Source organism: Brachionichthys hirsutus, unplaced genomic scaffold (genome assembly GCF_040956055.1).
Source record: "Brachionichthys hirsutus isolate HB-005 unplaced genomic scaffold, CSIRO-AGI_Bhir_v1 contig_389, whole genome shotgun sequence".
NCBI lineage: Eukaryota > Metazoa > Chordata > Actinopteri > Lophiiformes > Brachionichthyidae > Brachionichthys > Brachionichthys hirsutus.
This window is the reverse complement of record NW_027180341.1, coordinates 255,311-263,036: the sequence shown is the minus strand read 5'-3', so window position 1 is coordinate 263,036 and position 7,726 is coordinate 255,311. Positions and strand designations below refer to the sequence as shown.

The 7,726-nt window shown below is 46.6% G+C and overlaps 1 long non-coding RNA gene across 1 annotated transcript; it reads left to right on the top strand.

Annotated features, from left to right (window-relative positions):
* The first annotated feature begins 5,571 nt into the window (after positions 1-5,571).
* LOC137913734 (uncharacterized) lies at positions 5,572-6,942 on the top strand. The gene is made up of 4 exons (XR_011106380.1): positions 5,572-5,640; positions 6,160-6,234; positions 6,342-6,594; positions 6,678-6,942. It is a non-coding gene; the product is annotated as an uncharacterized lncRNA (long non-coding RNA).
* The last annotated feature ends 784 nt before the right edge of the window (positions 6,943-7,726 follow it).

Here is a 7,726-nt window from a genome sequence, read left to right as displayed (position 1 = left end):
CAAGAAGGCCATCTCTCCCGCGGCTGCAGACGGACAACGCTGCAGGGAAACGGGAAGGGGTTGCTGAACCGGGACCGACAGTAACCCAGTCACCTTTCAGGCCCCACATCGGCATCACATCGCTGCAGACTAATCCTGAAGGTCCACTAAAACCAGCCGGTAAGCGCAAAAACACCATGATTCCCCTACAGTCGGACAATTACGTACAATCACAGCGCCAATCCAAGCTCATCAGTCTCGTCGGAAGAAGATGTCTAGTCCAGTGCCAACTTGATAACGTACCAGTGGAGGCGTTATGGGACACAGGGGCTCAGGCAAGTTTAATAAATGATGAGTGGCGAAAGAAACACCTCCCCCACAGCATCGTAAGACCCCTCACCGAGCTCCTATCTGAGCCACTGGTAGCCGTAGCGGCAAATGGTAGTAAAATACCATACATGGGCTGGATAGAGACTGAATTTTACTTGGACTGTGAAACCCACCCCGCAAAGACATTACTTGTTCCCATTTTAGTATCAGATGATCCTAATGTCGCTGAGAAGCCTATTATTGGGTTCAATGTCATCGAAGAAGTAGTGGGAAAGTGTGACACAGGGTAGTCCAAGGCAAAGCGCATACAGGAAATCAGTCAGACATTTTCAGTGTCAGTAAAAACAGCCAAGTCCATGCTGAAGATTTTGCACAGTCACAAAGAGGACCAAAGAGTCGGGACAGTTCACACGGGGAAGAAAGAGATTTGCCTCCCTGCAGCCCAGATAACTACCACATACATCCGTGCAGATGTAGGAGCGCAGTATGCAGGCCAGAGTTTACTGTTTGTTCCAGATGAACTGTCACCGCTACCTGAGGGCCTGGTGGTACAAGAAGGATTGGTTACTGTCACACGGGGAAGGTCAGTACATATACCCATCTCCATCGCCAATACACATAAGCCAGACCTTATCTTGTCTCCCCGCACCATCCTGGGCCACCTAGAGGAAGTACAAGCGGTGTATCCAGTTCCGGTTCAAAGCCCTGTAAACATATCTGAGAAGCTTGATGGTGGCAGTGGTATTGAGGTCCAGGTAAACGAAGTTACCACTAACACCCAGTCTCAGACTAAGCCATCTCAGTGGGATCCCCCGGTTAAACTTGACCATCTCAGTCCCGACCAGCAAGTAGTGGCGAAGCAGCTATTACGAGAAGAATGTCATGCTTTCGCATATGATGACAAAGATGTAGGATGTATCCCCTCTTTAAATCTGCGCATCACACTCAATGATACTGCCCCTGTGAAAAAAACATATATTTCGGTCCCAAAGCCCCTGCACCAAGAGGTTAAGGACTATCTGCAAGATCTGTTAGACAGGGGGTGGATTTCTGAGTCAAGATCATCCTACTCATCCCCAATCGTCTGTGTCAGGAAAAAATCAGGTGAATTGAGACTGTGCTGTGATTACAGAGAACTGAACCGGAAGTCGGTACCAGACAGGCACCCCATCCCAAGAATTCAGGACATGTTGGACTCTCTGCATGGCAGCTCCTGGTTCTCCGTGCTCGATCAGGGCAAAGCCTATCATCAAGGCTTTTTGGATCCAGAAAGTCGTCCCCTGACAGCTTTTATTACTCCATGGGGTCTGTATCAGTGGAGTCGCATACCGTTTGGCCTCAGTTCAGCTCCGGCAGAGTTCCAACGGAGTATGGAGGACTGTTTGAAGGGATTGCGTGATGTTATCTGCCAGCCCTACTTAGATGACAACTTGGTGCACTCTACGACATTTGAATCTCATGTGCAGCATATCCGGGATGTGCTACGGAGGTATCAAACCCATGGTGTTAAGCTCACCCCTCACAAGTGTGATGTGTTTAAGAGGCAGGTTCGGTTCCTTGGACGGATGGTGTCGGGACAGGGATACACGATGGATCCTGCCGAAATAGCTCCTGTCCAGGCGCTCAAAGAGAAACCTCCAAAAACTGGAGGTGAGCTAAGCCGAGTCATGGGTTTCCTATCATACTACCGGTCGTACATTCCAAATTTCTCTAAGATTGCCAAGCCGCTTTACCAGCTCCTAACACTGCCCCTTGATCAGCCGCCACCACCGATGTGCAGAACAAAGAGAAAAAAAGTGGATACAAAACACAAAGGGCGACCACCCCCTCGCACACCGATAAAATGGACTGAGAGTTGTCAAGGGATTCTGAACCAGCTCACAGACTGTTTAACAGAGCCACCCATCTTGGGGTTTCCAGATTTCACGCAGCCCTTTATACTCCACTGTGATGCCTCTCAAGATGGCCTAGGAGCCGTATTGTACCAGCACCAAGCAGGCAAACTGAGAGTAATGGCCTACGGCTCACGCACACTCACACCCCCGGAAAAGAACTATCACATGCATTCTGGAAAGCTAGAATTCTTAGCTTTGAAGTGGGCGATATGTGAACGCTTTCGTGACTATCTCTATTATGCCTCTCATTTTATTGTTTACACAGACAATAACCCCTTAACGTACATTCTCACCACGGCAAAACTAAATGCTACAGGCCACCGCTGGGTAGGGGAACTGGCCGACTTCAATTTCACAATCAGATACAGGCCTGGAAAAAGAAATGCCGATGCAGATGGCCTATCCAGGTTGCCTCTTGATATAAATCAGTACATGGCACAGTGCACGGCTGAGGTAAAACAGGATGTCATGAAAGCAGCCGCTGACAGTGTTTGTTTGCAGAAAATGAGCACAGGTCCAGAGAACTACGTCATCAGTGAGAATGCCATCAGTCTCGTCCAAGATCCGGCGCCTTCACCGGACAAGACTCTCACGCAAGCTGAAATCAGGGCCAGCCAAGAAAAGGACTCTGTCATTGGGCCGGTCCTGCGCTGCAAAATCCGTGAGTACCAGCCCAAAGGCCAAGTTTTAAGAAAAGAGCCCCCGGATGTAAGAATGCTCTTGAGACAGTGGAAGAAACTCCATTTGAATGAGGATGGTGTCCTTTACCGGCGAGTCAGTGATCGAGACCAGCTCCTCCTCCCAAAAGAACATCGCAACACTGTTTTTAGAGAACTGCACAAAGAGATGGGTCACCTTGGGGCAGAAAGGACTTTGGGACTGATAAGAGACAGATTCTACTGGCCACGAATGCAAAAAGATGTGGAACATTTTGTGATGCATGCGTGTGAGTGTCTGAAAAGGAAACGCCCCAATAGAGCAAACAAAGCCCCGCTGACGTCGATTACCACAACTTACCCATTTGAACTTGTGTCAATTGACTTTTTGCATTTGGAGACGTGCAAACATGGGTATGAATATATCCTGGTGGTGATGGATCATTTTACCCGCTTTGCAGAAACGTATGCGACGAAAAACAAGTCAGCAAAGACTGTGGTGGACAAAATCTTTAATCACTTTGCGTTAAAGTATGGTTTTCCAGTGAGAATTCACCACGACATGGGCCGAGAATTTGAAAACCAATTGTTCGCTCAACTTCAGACAGTCAGTGGTCTCCGTGGCTCCCACACAACGCCGTACCATCCGCAGGGGAACGGGCAGGTGGAGCGTTTTAACAGGACCCTGCTCTCCATGTTGAGAACCCTCACAGACAGTGAAAAAGCAGACTGGAAAGAGTCACTGGCAAAGGTTGTACATGCTTATAACTGCACTAAGAGTGAAGCTACTGGGTTCTCTCCTTACTACCTGCTTTTTGGCCGCACTCCAAGACTCCCAATAGACATCCTGTTCAACCTGCCCAACCGAGAACAACAAGGCAGCTACGAAGAGTATGTGCAAAAGTGGCGGACGCAGATGAGCGAAGCCTATCAGATTGCGTCAAAAGCAGCACGGAAGGAAGCTCTCAGGGGCAAACACTACTATGATCGAAAGGCATATGGTGTCCAGCTGTATCCAGGAAACAGAGTACTCCTTCGCAACGTCAGGGAGAGAGGAGGGCCCGGAAAAATCCGCTCATACTGGGAGGATGCTGTGTACGAGATAGTTGCCCAGAAAAGTCCTGACCTGCCTGTTTATGAAATAAAACCAGAGCAAGGAGGTAAAAGCCGAACAGTACACAGAAACCTGCTCCTCCCATGTGACAGCTTACCTGTCGAAAAACTTACCGACAAACAGCAGACCCAACACAAGAAGAAACCGCGAAGCAAAATGAGAAGACAAAAACAGATGCTACCGCAGTACACAGACTCAGACAGTGATGAAGAAGGTGCGCTTGTCTGGAGATCTCCCCGCCTGCAGATTCGTGAGGAGCGCAGAGCTCAGGTGCACAGCCGTGAGTCGGAGCAGCAGCGGGAGCAGTACCAGGCAGAGGCATCAGGCGCTCAGCACACCTACAACCAGGACGCTGCAGCAGAAGAAGATGGCCCGCCAGCAACAGGGGGAGAAGCAGATCGGGAGCAGCGCAGTGACCATCATTCGGATAGTGATGCATCCCAGCAAGGGGACGGACGTTCGCCATCTTCGTCGTCCCATATCTACCCACAGAGGGAGCGGCGAAGGCCCCGGGTCCTATCCTATGACCAGCTCGGACAACCAACCACAAGACCAGTCGGTATAGACTGCGTCAGGGTGAGTGCCTCGCCCACAGGGTCACAGCGACTGTGGAGACCATGGGAATCTGACACCGTGCAAGCAGAACATTCACGATTCAGAGGGTGATGCACACACTTTAAGACTGTGATTGGTAGTGCTCTCTATCCAGAGGACATGGAAGTGATGTTCACAGGGACTGAGTTAACGGTTACTGGGGTCTGGAGGTAAACGATGTGGTAAAAAGGTAACAGACAGACTGATGAAGTTGGCTGTTTATGTCTGGTTACAAAGGATGAAAGATAATGATCACTGTCGGTGAACTTGTTTATTGATGTTGAGTAGTAATGTGGTCAGTCCTACAGACACTGTGGTAGATGATGATGAATATATTTATTAGATAGAATGTTAGAGTACAAGTACAGTCACACAGTAGCATGTATTACAGTACAAGTACAGTCAAACAGTAGCATGTATTACAGTACAAATAACGTCAAACATCCTGTCTAAGAGGAGCATTTCAAAAAAGCCCTTGCGGGCTTGTTTCCGTTGAAAGTCCTTCGTACATAAATCATCCACAAAAAACAATACAAATAACAATATAAATAACAATACAAATAAAAATAAATCCAATATTAAATTACGCAATTGATGCAACGTAACATTAGAAAGACAAAAATAAAATGTTATTACACCGCCAGTGCAAACTAACAATTAATCTAAAATAAATTACACCACTGATGCGAGATGACAATAAATAACTTACATAAATTACAATAAATTACTAAAGCAATTGTATTGTTTGATATTTGGGAAAAACATGATGAAGCATGTTTTTATTTTATTAAGCGGGGGAGGGTGTGGCACCCATGACTATTTCAGTCAGAAAAGGCACCCCCCAATATTTTTATGTTATTGGTTTTCACTGTCATTGTGCATGTAAACTGACTGAACAGGACGTTCTGGTGTTATCCCAGTCGCCACCAGTAAGTGGCAGTAGTGGCGCACCGACGGACTCCGCAGCGCATCCGGTGAGGTCACACGCATGCGCAGTTAGTGCGCAGTGGAAGCGAGGTGACGGCGCGAGGCAGATAGCGCCTCTACTAATATACTTTTGTTGCATTTACAGGTGGGTTCAGTACATAAGCACATGTTGGATAGCACTAGAATGGACTCGTTCATGTTCAAGACATTTTGTATATAATTATCTTGCGTTGTAAGATCGTTGTTCTGTATTAAAAGTGAATGCTAAGTACCGTTAGCGCCCGCTGTTAGCAGCTACCGTAGCCTCTGCAGTCGACGGGTGTCTCTACCGAACTATGTTCGGTAGTTTAATTGTTTTAAAACATGATTCCTGTTATACGGTATATGTTATGTGATACCTCAATGATTGTAACAGTGATAGATAACTGTTAGCTGCTAGACTGTTTAACACACGCATGCGCAGTTAGTGCGCAGTGGAAGCGAGGTGACGGCGCGAGGCAGATAGCGCCTCTACTAATATACTTTTGTTGCATTTACAGCATTAAAGATTCACCAGTTACACTAAAGGCTGTGCCTCTGTCTTTACGTGTGTAACATAAACACAAACACTTTCCTTCAGAAAGCATTTCCTCCTAAAGTTCTTCATCTTCATCTTCTTCTTCAGATGCTTGAGGAGGATCCCAGGCCAGGTCTTTATCCCACAGGTCAGGAGCTGAATTGTCTGGATGATCTGAATAAAGTAAGGGATAAAAGTTCCTTGTTTTTTTAAATGATGAACGATGATGTTCTTATGGATCATAAGAATGAGTGACTGATGGTGGCTTTAACCGTTTCTTCCTGAACTAGGTGAACCTGGAGGAAGACAGTGAAAACGAAAGGAGTGACAGGAACCTGTGCACTGATGTGCTGAAGAGGATGTTGGTGATGGACCCTGTGATGAGAATTATACCAGAGATGGTCATTTCTACTTTCATTATGCCGACTGATAAACCACACCAAAACTACTGCAGATCATCCAAATCAAAGACGCCAGAGTCTTCAGCAGAAGACCCTGAATGCATGACAAAGGCTTCCATCGACGAGGACCAAGGCACTAATGGTGAGAAACAGTCACTTCTACTCCTGAATGACAGCTGAGCATTTGGAGGATGGTGGGAGTTCTAATGTGCTTTTCGTTTGCAGAGACCAAAAGGAAACCGGGAATAAATTTATTCCTGCTAGAAGCAGCTCAAGAGGATTCTCAGTCCGTTCTGGAATCATCCGGCAGCAGCAGTTCTGACTGGGGATGGGAGACCTGCTGTTTAAATTAGTTTTTATATATTTTTTTTACCTGTTGAAACAACACAAGATTAGAAAAAATAATAATTGATAGTCCCATTCTTTGTGGAATGTTTATTTCCATGGTTTCTCAAGAGTTTGTATAAAATAAAAGACTTCTAGTCAAATCTGTCCCCTACCTTGTTAAAACTTTGTTAATAGTTAGTGTGAGTAATCATTAAACATGATCAGTGTATTTACATATATGAATATCATTAATGATATTAATGATATACAAGTGGAGGAGTTCAAGTACCTCGGGGTCTTGTTCACGAGTGAGGGAAGGATGGAGCGGGAGATCGACAGACGGATCGGTGCAGCGGATCGGTGCACACAGAATGCACATGATTTGGTATTAAATTAGTTTTGACAACAACGCTAGACCACTATGCGCCTATAGAGTCTGACCCCGGTAGCATCATCCAGTAAACTAGCTAGACATTTGTCAGAGTTATTGTTTTATTTTCATTGTCTCATTGTAGAGTTTCTAAGATGGAGGAAGCCACGGGGGTTTCTCTAGGAAAAATTCCTTTTGTCTCTAGTTTCATCGAAGGGGGTAGGGATCTACGTAAATACCTGGGAAACACCTACGTTCACCGTGTTAATAAAAGGGCTGAGGGGTCTCTTGGTCGCAGCCGCTGGGCGAGCAAGGTCCTCCTTACCGGCAAAGTATCGAAGCTTGTCTGCCCGATTCATTTTGTGTGCGTTTAATTATTTCTTACACAGTGTGTCAGGGAAAAACCCCGACATAAGTTGGTCCTTCGAAGTGCCGGCGCTCAATATAACCGACGTCTTCGAGCCGCGGTGAGGAAGCTGAACGTGCACGCGCTCCGACGGAGCGAATCTAACGTCCAGTGGAGCAACTTCTTCACTGGCCAGCCTTCCTCTTCCGGTTCGCCGATGGGTGGTTTGAC